Consider the following 12996-nt stretch of genomic DNA (forward strand, 5'->3'; position numbering starts at 1 on the left):
GTCGCAGGCTGCCGTCCGTCTCTCCCCTCCCCTGCCCTCCCCGGCCAGGAGTCTCTGCCTCACCCCGGCTGCCTTCCACCCCTCATGCCCGCGGGAACGGAGGGGAAAGTGTGTGTGTGTGTGGTGTGGGGAGGGGGTTGTATGTGTGTGTGCGTGCGGGGTGGGATGCCCCTGCCCCGGCAGTATAACCCTGCCTGCAGCCAGCTGCCCGCCTGCCTGACCAAACGCTTCTGAAGAGATCGCATTCCTCCGGTTGACCAGGTTTTGACGAGTCCTCCAAAGCTCCATTTTATTAAGCAGCCATCAAGGGCTTTCCTCTCTCCGTCTGCAAAGCGAGCGCCCGCTGCCTCGGTTGTTTATAAACACGGGCGCATTTTTTTGTACGGGGCTCTTTAGCACGACCGTTCAGGTAATCTTTACAGACCTTACGGGGTGTATTACGAAAAGCGGGTCCTTGGTTTACTTATTTATTTATTTAAGACGGAGAGGGCATACTTTTTAGTTCCTAATCTGCTTCAGAGTGGACTCCGTGGCATGTCAGGTGTGTCAGAAGAAAAAAGAAAAAACAAAAAAGAATACAATAAAATGTTCCTTAAATCATTTGGCCCTTTCTGTTGTGAAGATTTTATTTGCGTTGCTGTTGCCGTTGTCTAAATATCTGAAAGAATATTTGAGCTCTAATCAGGATAACATTTTAACGGGCGCTCAAAGGGAGCAGAGAACGAGGACATGGTTATTCATTTTTAAAATTTTCCTTTTAATTTCCTGTTATATTTTAAAATGGATATTTTTTTATACTTGGAGCACGAGGAGATTCGTATACATATCTGCATAGTAGTATTGGAAATGCAACCCAGCGCTCTTCATTCATTTTGCAGCCTATACCTCTGAAACTTTATTAGCGTTAATAATAGATCAGTTGAAAGGAACAAGCTGAAATCTATTTTAAGGTGTGGAATTTGTACGGGAAAGACATATGTGTGTTTGTGAGATGAATTACCTACCCTGATCTTGTGACACTACAAATACATCAAAAGACCGTTCTCGATTCACTGATTTAAAACCCCCTTTCCTCACTTCTTACTGTGATCGATTACTTTGGGAATCGTGTCTTTGGAGCGTGTTAAAGGCGCATCGTTTTCTTGGTGGTATTTTAGCAGGTATGGCTTTTCCTCTGAAACACCAATCCGTTGGTTAAAAAAAAAAAAAGTGTTTTAAATGAGATGCAATTAATGTGAAGGAGTTAATTTATATAGCCTAATATCTGCTCCTTTTCATATTCAAACATAACAGGTCTCCTTTTAGTAGTAAATGTCAGTCCTTTAATGGTGAATACATTATCCCGTTTAGCCTGTTGAATTTCATCGTCTGGAATCTTTCACCTGCTCCTGCCTAATTACACGTTTTTCCCTTTCCTCCCACTACGGCAGAATTAATAAATGTGCAAGCACTGGATTAGACAGTAGATGTCAATTCCAACACTTTATATTTTAAAAAACTCTTTCTTGCTTTACTGAAAAAAAAAAAAAAAAGTCCATTTTAGCACGTTTCCATGCAGCCCAGGTCATCCGGTTTTCCCACGGTGTTACCTGCCGTTAAAAACAATTTCCATGGGCTTCCCGCTCGCTCCCATGAGCGGCCATAACGCACCGCGCCGGGAGCCGGACCCTTTACTGACTAATTCATTTTATCTGGGCAACGTTTACGGTAGCGAAGTTGTTTCTCAGGCAGAGGCTGGAGTAACAACGAGAAGTTTCAGCACAGGGAAGGGGGGCCATTAATCCGCTGTGTTTTGCATCTAATATATTTTGCAATAGCCACTCTGATGCTATAATTGCGACCTGACGCAATTACTAACGTGTGTTAAGTTACATACCTCAAACCAGCAGGACTCTGGTTTCTCTAGTCGAGGCACAAAAGTCACTATTGTGAAGGTTCACAGAGTGATTTGGGGTTTGCATGTGTGCGTGTTGAGGAGAAACAACGGGTTTAGGTGAGGCAGAAAGATCATTTTTTCCGCCCGATGTGTTTGGATACCACCCAGAAAGACACTTGGCGCTTGGGCTACTCTCACCCGGCCACACTACAGAGCTGCCTTTCCCCACCGCCGTGTGCTTTTGCCGTGTGGCCTCCGGATGGGAGAGCCGCTTCGTCCGAGTCTGCCGCCGAAACGAAGCAGGACGGCAACAGCCGTGGCCACTGTCAACCCCCCAATCCGTGCGGACACCGGGCAGCGGGCACGGCCGCTGCCGCCTGCTGCCCGAAGCCGGGCGAGGTGCAACGGCAGCAGGACAGAAGCCCCGACGGGCAGCGCCAGGCCAGGGGGAGCCGCGCTTTTCTTGAAACCCGCCGAAGTTTCGCGTGTGTGGTCATTTGCAACCTTATTTACGGAGATGTCAGAAAGAAAGATGACATCGGAGCAGTAGGCGGAGGGGCTACCATTTGACCTGGGCAAAGCCCAAGGTGGACCCAAACAATTCGCTGTGGGTTGTCCTCTTCTCTCAAAGACCTGGAGGTGAACCGCTTTCCAGCCCCGGGCTGTTTATGTTTAGACGTAGTCAAAGCTTCGCTTCTCTATCTTTCTTTTGGCTCCAACATCACAGCAGTACCCCTGTAACTCTGAAACCAGCCACCCAGCCCGGCTCTTTGCATCTCAGGATGCAGCTTTCCACGTTCCTTAAACAGCGGTCGACACCACAGGAGAAAACTGCTGACATCCTTTCGAGGTGCAGGGAGGGAAGTGATCGTATCAAATCTGTGCTTCACCAGTAGAAAAATCTATTGTGCCGAAAGCCCCCTCTCTGTTCATAGCCGCTGGACGTCGGTGGCAGCTATCCTTCCCTGTCTCTCCCTCGTTTTCCCATCCAGCACCTCTGCAATTTCAGCCTGTGCAATTAAACTGAGCTCTAAATGCAAAGTCTGTTTGCGTGGCACTCAATTAAGCAAACAGATGTGATTGTTATTTTATTTACGTGGGCTGACAATTCCATAAATAAGCCGAGGTAGTTTTCCAATCCAGGGCGCCTTTTATCTTAAGACATAAAGAACACAATACGAAAATGAGCGCTCGGTTCCCTCTGTCTTCTTTTAGGCTCTCGTTCTTGAATGAGAAATAAACTATCCTTTGCTGTAAATGCCGCAGTGGTCATTGGCTTCGTGTAATTCACAAGAAAAATACCTTAATTTCACATTTGGTATCTACAAAATAGTTCTGTATTTAATTTACAAGGGAGAAACGCGACCATAAAAAGGTCGGAGCCCGCGCGTTTCATCTTCCCACGACAATTACCGCAGTCATACATATAATTCGTCTCTGTGACCTAGGTTGCGTCTCAGAGATGTCGCGGCACTAGGAACACAAACAAAAACCAGGCTGTGGGAAACTACTTGCGTTGTTTCTGTTATTCAGGTAGCGTACTATCACACACATACATACACATACGCAGAAACGAAAAATAATTAAAAAAAAACCCGCAAGCGCATAAGAAACCTTTAATTTGCTTTAGCATCTCGCAGTAAAATACTAACAGCTGGGCAACTGGGGGTGTTAAAAACTCTCTCCTAAAACGACAAGAAGATAGCCAGACGTGGATTTTTTTTTTTTCTTTTACTTTCCAAGGTCCCTTGTCCCTTTTGTGTTCCTTTTCCTCCCTTATTTCCTTCCTTCCTTTCTCTGGGAGGGGTAGCGAGGGCGGAGGGGAGCCGAATCTATTGGATTCTCTGAAATCATATAGATGAAAACACACACAGAGCAACAAAACTGGGAGCATGAACCTTTGCAGTCCTGTCCTGCTCCATCTCCACCTATTGCCTTAGCAGACGGGAGGAGAGAGAGACTTATTTGTATAAAGCGTTTATTTACATTAGAATGAAGCGACAGTTCCTAGTCTGGGAAGTGATAAGTACTTGGCAAGTCATTAGGTAGCAGATAGAGATCAGCCCCTGGATACATTATTCCCTGCCTTTTGAACACTCGTTTTTAAGGGCTGTGAGGTTTTTCGGGAGGGGGCGAGGCATCAGTGGGGGTGAGGAGAGGGGTTAGGGTGGTAAGGGCGCGCAGCCCTGCTGTGAGCCGCGCCCGAGCGCTGTCCCACTGCAGGCGGCCCTTGGCGGGGGGAAGTCGAAAGCCCCCCGCCCACCGCGGAGAGCTGCGCGGAGGGAGGCCGCCCCTCCCGGCCCTCAGGCCGCCGGTGCCTGAGCGGGACTGCGCACAAGCAAGGGACACCGCAAAGCCGCTTCATCCCCCGGCGAAGCTGCGGCGTTGCCGCCGCGCACCGCACCGCACCACACCGCACCGCACCCGCGGCCGGCAGCCACCTGCGCGGCGTTCAGGCGCTCTGCGAGCCTCGGGCGCCCCCTCCCGGGCCGCCCGTGACACTGCCGCCGGCTCCGCGCCTCTCCGCGCCGCTCCGCGGGTCTCGCCGCCCGCAGCCTCCTGCTGCCGCCGGGCACATCACCTGTCGGTGCACTGCCCGGGCAGAGCGGCTCCTCCGCGGAGAGAGCGCCCGCGCTCTCTCCTTTGCGCACTCCAAGGGGGAAGAGGGATTTAAAAACCCACCCAAACCCTTCCCGCCGCCTTTTCGCCGCCGTTGAGTTGCTGGAAGTGCGGCCACGCGGTGCCGGTTTCTCGGGACACGTCTTTCTGTCGGAGGTGAGCGCTAGAACAATGCCAGCTCCACCGAGGCCACTATTTTCTTCCCCTCTGCCAAAGAATGTCTTTACTGGTTGCCAGGCTTGCCAATAAAACTTGCGAATGAAAAAGTGTTGGTTTCCAGGAAAAGTACTTCTGCTTTTTAACCTCCCCCTTGCTGTCTAATTACTGATGTGTTCAACCTCCGAAGAATAGCTTCATAAAACTGGTAAAACCAGAGGCAGACGCTTTTTCACAGTTGTACGGCTATAGAGATGTGTAAATACACACACACGCGCTAATATATATGCATAGCTAGATGCATGCATGGTTTTCAGAGTTTTACAAGGCATTTATGCGTATTAAGTACAATCGCACCAAAGAACTAGTCTCCTTTCAGACTCCTAGGAGCTATGGCAATACAAGTAGTAAAACTTGGATATCTGCATACACATTTTTATGAAGCCACAAATGCTTTCTTTGCACAGTTATTTGCGCACTGCTGGAAATAACATATTATAGTTGTTTGCATACAGAAAACAATGTATCTCTGCAAAAAGTGAAGTATAATCAAAAGAGGTGAAATAATAGTTTAAAAAGTAGAGCTCTCAAGATGTATCTGTTATTTTGCATGAACACAGGGAATGCATATAAAAGACGGATTTTTAAATGTACCCTGTGCAACAAACACGTGTAACTTGCAGGAGTCCCACGGGCTGTGACCCTAGACAAACCCCTCTTTCTAGTCGGGCTCTGTCCTCAAAACCAACCAGTGTACCGTTTAAAGGTAAAGAGGTCAGAATTCGGTTCCCAAGTGATCTCTGCAGTTTCCTATTCTTTCCCCCTCTCTCCTGCCTCCACAAGGCCATGTGTAGTACCATTTTTCTGAAAATCTCTAAAAAGGCTGGTAGGCATAATTTGAAACAGAAAATTAGCGCTGAAGTAGAAAAGAGTTCTGGCAGTAGGTGTTTCAATGTTCCTTCAAACAGACTTCTTTGTTCTCGAAAACCAAATCAAAGCAAAGTTTTCGATCTTTATTTTTCACTCAGATGGCATTAGCTCCCTTTACTCAACCACTGTGTGCCTGATGCGTGGGTCTGGCACACCACCTGCCCCACTGCACCTCACATGCCCCAGTTCTTGTCCCAGCAAAACTGGCTGGCCAACTGTGATGGCAACATGACTAATGATTGTGTGTGAGGACGGCACTAGCTAAGCCAAACAAGGTCAATTTCTCTGTTTTGCAAAGCAGAAGAAATTGTAAACTTATATCCAGTGCTAAACAATCAATTTAGAGGTGTTTCAGTTGATAAATACAAATACAGGTCTTCTAAAATGGTGTAGCATGAAGGAAAAGACACTTGAGGGATTATTTACAAAAAATAAACTTTCTATTTAACTTGATAGCTCCTAAGGAGAACCAGAGATTCTCAGCTGAGACTCATATTTAAAAATAACTGCATGTGTACAACTGAGGGGTACAAGTGTGGTTGGTTGGGTGGATAGAAAGATATACAGATTTCTTTTAATACACATTTTTGCTCTCAGAGTTGTGTATACTGCAAACATTGAAACAGTAAGTTACAAACAGAACACTCACGGTAGGACACTTTCATTGGTGGCTTCCCCCCAGTTTAAACAGGCGGACAGGTAGCAGAAAACAGCATTTCCCTATTCACTGAAGCCTTCTGGGCACTCTGGGCATGACAGAGAGGCCCACAGAGGTAGCAGGAGGGTTTGCATGGGATGGAGACTGAAGCTACCGTAACCATCCCTGTGGCAAGAACACCCACAAAAACAGGTAATTTGCCCCTCCCACACCAACTAACAGCCAGAAGCAAAAAATGTTAAAGTAACTTACATCATCGTTTGCCTGTATCATTACTAAGGAGGAACTGAAAGCTGTTTTATGAGGAGCAGACAGACAAGACTAGCTTCAGCTTGAGACATAAAAAACCCAAACCACTAAGATACCTGAAGGCATCCCAATTAAGTGATATTACCATCCTGATCAAGATGCAGTCATTGTTAGTAAGCATCCCTGATTTTTAACAGAGATATTCCAATTAGGTAGATTTTCTGATTAGGTGCACTTAAATTAAATGGAGAGAACAGTGTGGAGGAAACGTGGATGGATTTTATAAGGGCCAACTTCAGGGGAGGGACTTCTTCACTTGCAACAGGGCATAAGTGGGGTTCAGACCACATAGCCCAGAATCACAGCAATATCTCTTTCACCCCATGCTGAGCAGCTATCTAACTTTGAAGGCATCTGGCCTTGGTGGGTGCCTCCGTCTTTAACGTGCGTGTTCCCAAGGCACCGGTAGCTCTGCTGCTGGGCATGCCCACAACTGTCTGAGTCAGAGCATCTTGGCACCTGCTTTCAGCCTAAATCCCAATTAGATCCAAAAAGTAGGCAGAGTGGCGTCTAAGTAGCCGCAGGGCCTGATACAATAGATAATGTCTTGGGCTTTGGGATAAATTTGAAAGGAAGGTCCTTATCAGCTCTGCACTACATACTTCTGTATTTTACGGGTCTCAGCTCTGGCCAGAGTCTCATTCATGGTTTTTGGATGGAGTGACTTGAGGTGACAGGTTTTGGCAGTAGTCACATAGCTTTTAAAGCCATTGGCTCTCTCTTTGTTACTCAGGTCTTGAGCCTGAAGTTCTGAAGCACAGGTTCTGGAGGAAAAAAAATGCAGACAGCAAGACTTCCAAACACTGGTCCTTTTGAAAACCCTGAGCTGAACCTGTCAAGTGTGCTGAATGAAGGAAAGAGGATTGTTAGGCTTACATCTCACTGTGCTATTCTTAATATTCACCATGGGCACAGCCATAACAGAAACAACTCTTCTGGTTAGGAGAGAGTTCTGTGAAAAGAGGCTGCAGTGGACAGGGGTGGCCTCCCTGGGCCATGAGAAGATCTCCGTGTCTCTTCATGTATCTATTTCCCTCCAGAGGCTGGGCTTGTCTTGCATCTACACACTGAATGAAGGAAGGAATGCGAGCTCTCCACCACACCTCTAGCTTTCAACATTTGCTGAGCCTGTTTGTCTATTATTTCCCCCCGCTATGACTTTTAAGATTGTAATCTCAGCAGGGTAGGGACTGCCTTCTGTTTTACATTTGTACACTGTCTAGCTCCTGACTGTGTCCGGGATCTTGAGCTGATGTGCTTTGCGGATTCATCTGAAACTTATCTGACCAAGGATTAAATAGACCATTCCCTTTGGAAGAGAAGGGCTTACAGTAACCACTCAGTTAAAACAATGGCTCTCTGCACAGGTGAATACAAGTGTTGCATTCAGTGGTGTTCATCATAGATTTACATAGACTGAATAAGTACATAGTGTCGCTTGTTCTTCTAAATTTAGGGGAATGGCAGCAGCAGTCTAAACCTCTTTGAAGAAAAAGATGACACGGAGTTTTCTTGCTGACCTGCAGCAAGGGTGTGCTCTTGAGGTGTGCCTACTTTTCAATATGTGTACCCATAGAAATTCCAAATGTAGTAGTTTCATGCAGTTATTTCATCTCAGAGGTCTCCTGCGTGTGTGTCATCCTGACCTTGCACAGCTGTGTAGCATGCAGTAAATCAGTCCAGAAATTCATGTTTGAATTAATGTTAGAAATTCATATTTGATTTTTTTTTTTTTTTCATATTCTGCTTTCCCTTTCAAATGAGGCCAGATCCTCAAGCCATTTTGCTGAATTGCATCAGCTGCGACTCTGGCTCGGAGAAATTAAAGGCAAACACCTGTGCCAACTCAGCACCACCATGGTGAATGAACTCAAAGAAGTTGTTGGAGAGTGAGCAAGACTAGAGCTTGGATGATGCTGTTAGATTTCATGTATATATACCATGTGCTAGGTAGCACCATGGGGTGCTGGTAGGAAAAGCTTCTGCTTTGGGTGGCTCCAGCATAAAGATTGGTTTCTTACTCTGTTCAGGTTGAAAACTGTTCATCAGAAAGTGCAGTGTGCAATGGTGGCAGAGTTTTGTTTTGTTTTTTCAGAGTTAAGTATGCTCATTAACTCTTCAAAATAATGTTATCTCTTCCAGTGTGTTTTCCATTTAAATGAATGGAAATGTTCCCATTGACTTTAAAGCACAATTTCCTCCATCTCCTCCTTCTTGAAAGACTTAATCAAGCATGTTTAGTAGAAACCTATGAGAGCTGTCTAATGACTGGCTCACTTTGCCCAGGGAAAAATGTAACTATAAACTGAAACACGATGCTGAAAACCAAGTTTAGTAGAAAGTGTTTAGTCTAGTGCTAGATGAATGATGGAAGCTTGTATTTGTGAATAATTTATTTGACAATTGGTGGGGAAAAAAAATGACCGAATAAGTTCTTTGCTCATTTTTCTTTGCCTGTCTACGAAACTGGCTGAACAATGCGCAAACAAATTGCTAATATTTATGCAGGAGCAAAGAGGTCAGCTTTTGTCAAAAGTGTTTTTAGCAGTGAGTTGGGCTAGCACCAGATTAGCTTAATTTTCTTGTATCCTCTACGTAGTAAACAAAGGAAATTGTTCTATTAGTTACTGAATTAACTGGAAATTTGCATCTCACCAGCAACACTGCTATTGCAAATCCTGTGTTGTAAAAACTCTGCAAATACTGGAACTTGGCTTTCATGCCTGCAGCCGGCCTCTCAGGACTTTAGAAACCTCAGTGATTTCCACTTCATAGCCCACCTTCAGTCCCTTCTGAGCATAGTTGTGTGCAGCAGTGTAGATGGCAGCTACGTACTGGGCTGAATGAGCAGAAGCTCCACTGCTAAAGAGAAGGTGTGTTTCACAATCAGGAAGGCTGCCGTCTCCATCTATGATGATGCAAATAGTTGCTGATTGCCAGACAGAAGTTGCTTATTAATTATTTTTCCTCTTGGTGAGAGAGGAAATACAGACGGCTGAGTCTCTAAAGAGCTGTCTTTATTAGCTTGACCTGACAGCAGTACAGAGGTGTTTTGCTTGGGGACAAAATCCACATTTTGCCTTGCAATTTAGTGAGCTTGTCTGCATCACCTCCTACACTTCCTCCTACAATATTTCCCTTCCCCTGTGACACACCCAGGCTTTTTTTTTTTTTTTTTTCTAGTTCTCCATCCTTGGCTACCTTCTCTCATGTCACCAAATGAAATTAAAAGTGTTATAAAATGAATATATATTTTTAATGCTTTTCTGTCCTCCTCACCCCTTCAGAAAGACTACAGACAAATCTTTCTACACAGAACACTGAGGCTACAAGAGCATGCCACAAATGATCTCCTTGATCCCAAATTCAGTGCTGTTGCTGTTGGTAGGTTTAAAATTAGACAAGTACTTCTGTGGGGCTGGAGCTAGATAGTGGATACGTACCATGGATTCCCAGAGAGGTGTCAGGCCCCTGCAAGCCTCATAGGATTCAGGGGAAGCTGTAGGTACTTGGATACCTTTTGAACTGGGTACTGTCAGCCTGGTCCCTGTCTACGTCTCCTCCATATGCTGTCAGCTGCAGCTGTTTCCTGTGGTTATGCCCATTCTCTTTGAGAGGTTTTCAGGTGTTTGCTTCACTTCGATATTTTCTATTTTGGTAGGAACTGTCCACCCTCTCTGTGGCTTCACCTCTTCAGGGTTGCCTGTGTGTGTGAGTGCAGAAATAGGAGGCAAGGTGAGTAACCTGCTCTTGTAGGAGTTGTGTTCCCCAGGCTTTCTTAGTTCCCATCTATTCCCAAAAACTGCCTGATAGTGTGAAGGAGATGGGTCATAGAATCATTTCTTCTTGGACTGTGGGGTCTGCTTGCCCTCTTATGCAGAGAGGTTCAAAACTCATCAGGGTTGTTGCAGGATGAGGGAGGGATGAGACATGGAAACAGCAAGTCATATGGTTTCTTTTCAGCCTTAGCTCAGGTAAACTCCCAATACATGCAGAGAAGCACTCCCTGTCTAAATGCTGTAGCCCTTGGCTGTACATGCTGTGTCACGGAGTCCAGAGGTGCACAGGAATACACTTCACTCTGTGTCACAAACTGAAATGGTCACTCATGGGTTTGTCCTCGGACATGACCCAAATTCAGCACAGCCTTGTTTGTGCTTGGCTACCTAGAGCCAGCTAGGTGCCAGCCCAGCTCCTGGCATAATTTGGGGCAGCAGCAAGGCAGTAATGAACTATATGCTGTTCTCAAAACCTTCTTCTTCCACTTGTTGCTGAGAATAATGAAGAATGGACTAAACCCAGTGGTTTTTACCCCAGCTACTCCTCCTGGCCATGTGAGCTAAGTGATGGCAATGCCAAACCCTTCAGAGGAATTGTGCAGTGTATAGAGAAACCACATTCAGGCTCACCCTTTTTTGCAGTGCTGGAAGATCAGAAGATGTCCTTAATAGAAAGAAGAGCCCAAACCCCTGGATGCCTCAGCCTCATTCAAAAAGAGCTCTGTCCTAAAGCCCCAGGTGTGAGCTGAGTAAAACAGAAGTGCAGACTTGGGGATTTGGTGTTTGTGGGACTACTCAGATGTTGTTTGTCTGAGCTGAATTCTTGGGTGAGCATGTTTCCTTCTGCGTGTTACTTGTAGGATCAAGCCCTGGTAAGCTGCTGAGAGTCACTGCTGCTCCTCGTGGAGCCAGAGGCAGCTCAGGGTAATCAGCACATATAGGAATAAGCTCTGACAGTGGAAGCCTGGTAAGAGCATGGTTTAATTTCACTGTGGTATGCAGCACTCCAAGAAAACTCCCAGACTCGGTCCTTTTCCTTCAAGCACAACCCCTTATCAAGGTTCTTGGCAGCAATTCACTTAACAGAAAGGAGCAGCTGTCATGGTATTCCCACATACAAATATGGAAAAACAACCCCTCCCTACCTTCAGTGCAGCAATGTTATGTAGTAAGAATAATTACAATATTTAACACTTGTATCTGTGTTTTTAATCTTCAAAGCACTTGATGAGCACTGGTTGCAGGTAATTGTAGCTGCAGAGTGATGTGTCCATTTGCAAAAAGAGGAGAATCATGCGCATGACTGTTCCAGTGGTCCTGTGCAAGGTGGTCACAGTGTAAGTAGGTCTATAAAGGCTCAATGACATGGGCTATTTTGGCTGCCAGGGTTGATTTTTTCTTATCACTGGCTGCTGCCCTCCTGTCGGAGGTTACGGACTCCTCTGGTCTGTTGGTGGAATTGCTCACCTTACGGTTTCCCAACCCATTTCACTCCTAGTGAGCCAGGTTAGGAAAGACCTATATAGTAAGCCACTTTAGCTGACCTGGCTTGTTTTGACTGGAATGGATCAGGGAGTGCTCAGATGAGCAGCTCAGCTGACAGACTCAGCAAAACAGTAACTGCTGGCAGGTGGGCAGAAAAGAAGGTGACTATGGAGAGGCTTGTAGGATGCTGGCAACTGTGGCAGCTGGCACAGGAGATATATGTCTGACAAAAAGTGATAAGCCCATGCTGGTTCTTCCTCCTTTGCTTTGTCTCTCAGTCCTGTGGCACTTGTTATGGAAAAACTCAGTGTAAAAGATATTATTAGTTGCCTCAGCCTTCTGGTCCTATCTATGTGGCTCTTGTCTCAGGCTGGAAGAATAGAAGAGGTAGTAGAGAAATTTGGACTACTTTTAATGATTTTGTTTTCAGATGCTTTTTGTGAGGAGGAAGGATATAAGACAGCTGTTCAGTCCTACCATTTTTACGGCCATCCATTATCTGAAAAACTGGCCATTTGCTCTTGCAACATCACTCCTGAATTCTCTCTTATTTTGCTTTCTTACCAAACGGGTTTGCTTATCCAAAAGTACTCAGGTAAAGCCTCTGTTCTTGCTTAGAGTAGGCAACTGAGAGTAGTGGATGTGAAATACATCATCAGAGTATATAGCTTGACATGGTACCAGCTGCCTGCCCCTGGGAAGGTAAAGCATCCTGAACATCCAGCTCAGCTCCTTGCCTTCACAGGTAAAAGAACTTCGTATTAATTAATGTAAAGTGATCACACAGGCAAACAAAGGCTGTGTTGGTCTGAGCTCTCGCAGTTCCAAAGACTCTGTGAGTCTGTGTACTGACTGTACCGTTTAGATAAGTCTGAGGCCCACATATCTTGTGATTTGATTTTAAACAAAGCAAATCCAAACCTAATTGCTGGAACCCTTCTTATCTGTGCAGTACGAATATCTGTCCTTCCTGCTGCCTAAGAGGAAAATTAAGGTAATACATATTGTAAGGTAACAACAATACATTAACAGGAATTGGTTTATTCAAAGGGGTTAGCTTGGGTTTTGCTTTTATTTTAACTGTTCATGCACATTATAATTTTCCCCTTGAGGACTGTTTTGAGGGGAAAGATTGTGAAACTGAGCTAGCTCTTGTGCTGCAGCTTCATTATTATGTGCATAAC

The sequence above is a fragment of the Patagioenas fasciata genome, chromosome 2, assembly GCF_037038585.1.
Source record: "Patagioenas fasciata isolate bPatFas1 chromosome 2, bPatFas1.hap1, whole genome shotgun sequence".
NCBI classification, from domain to species: Eukaryota; Metazoa; Chordata; class Aves; order Columbiformes; family Columbidae; genus Patagioenas; species Patagioenas fasciata.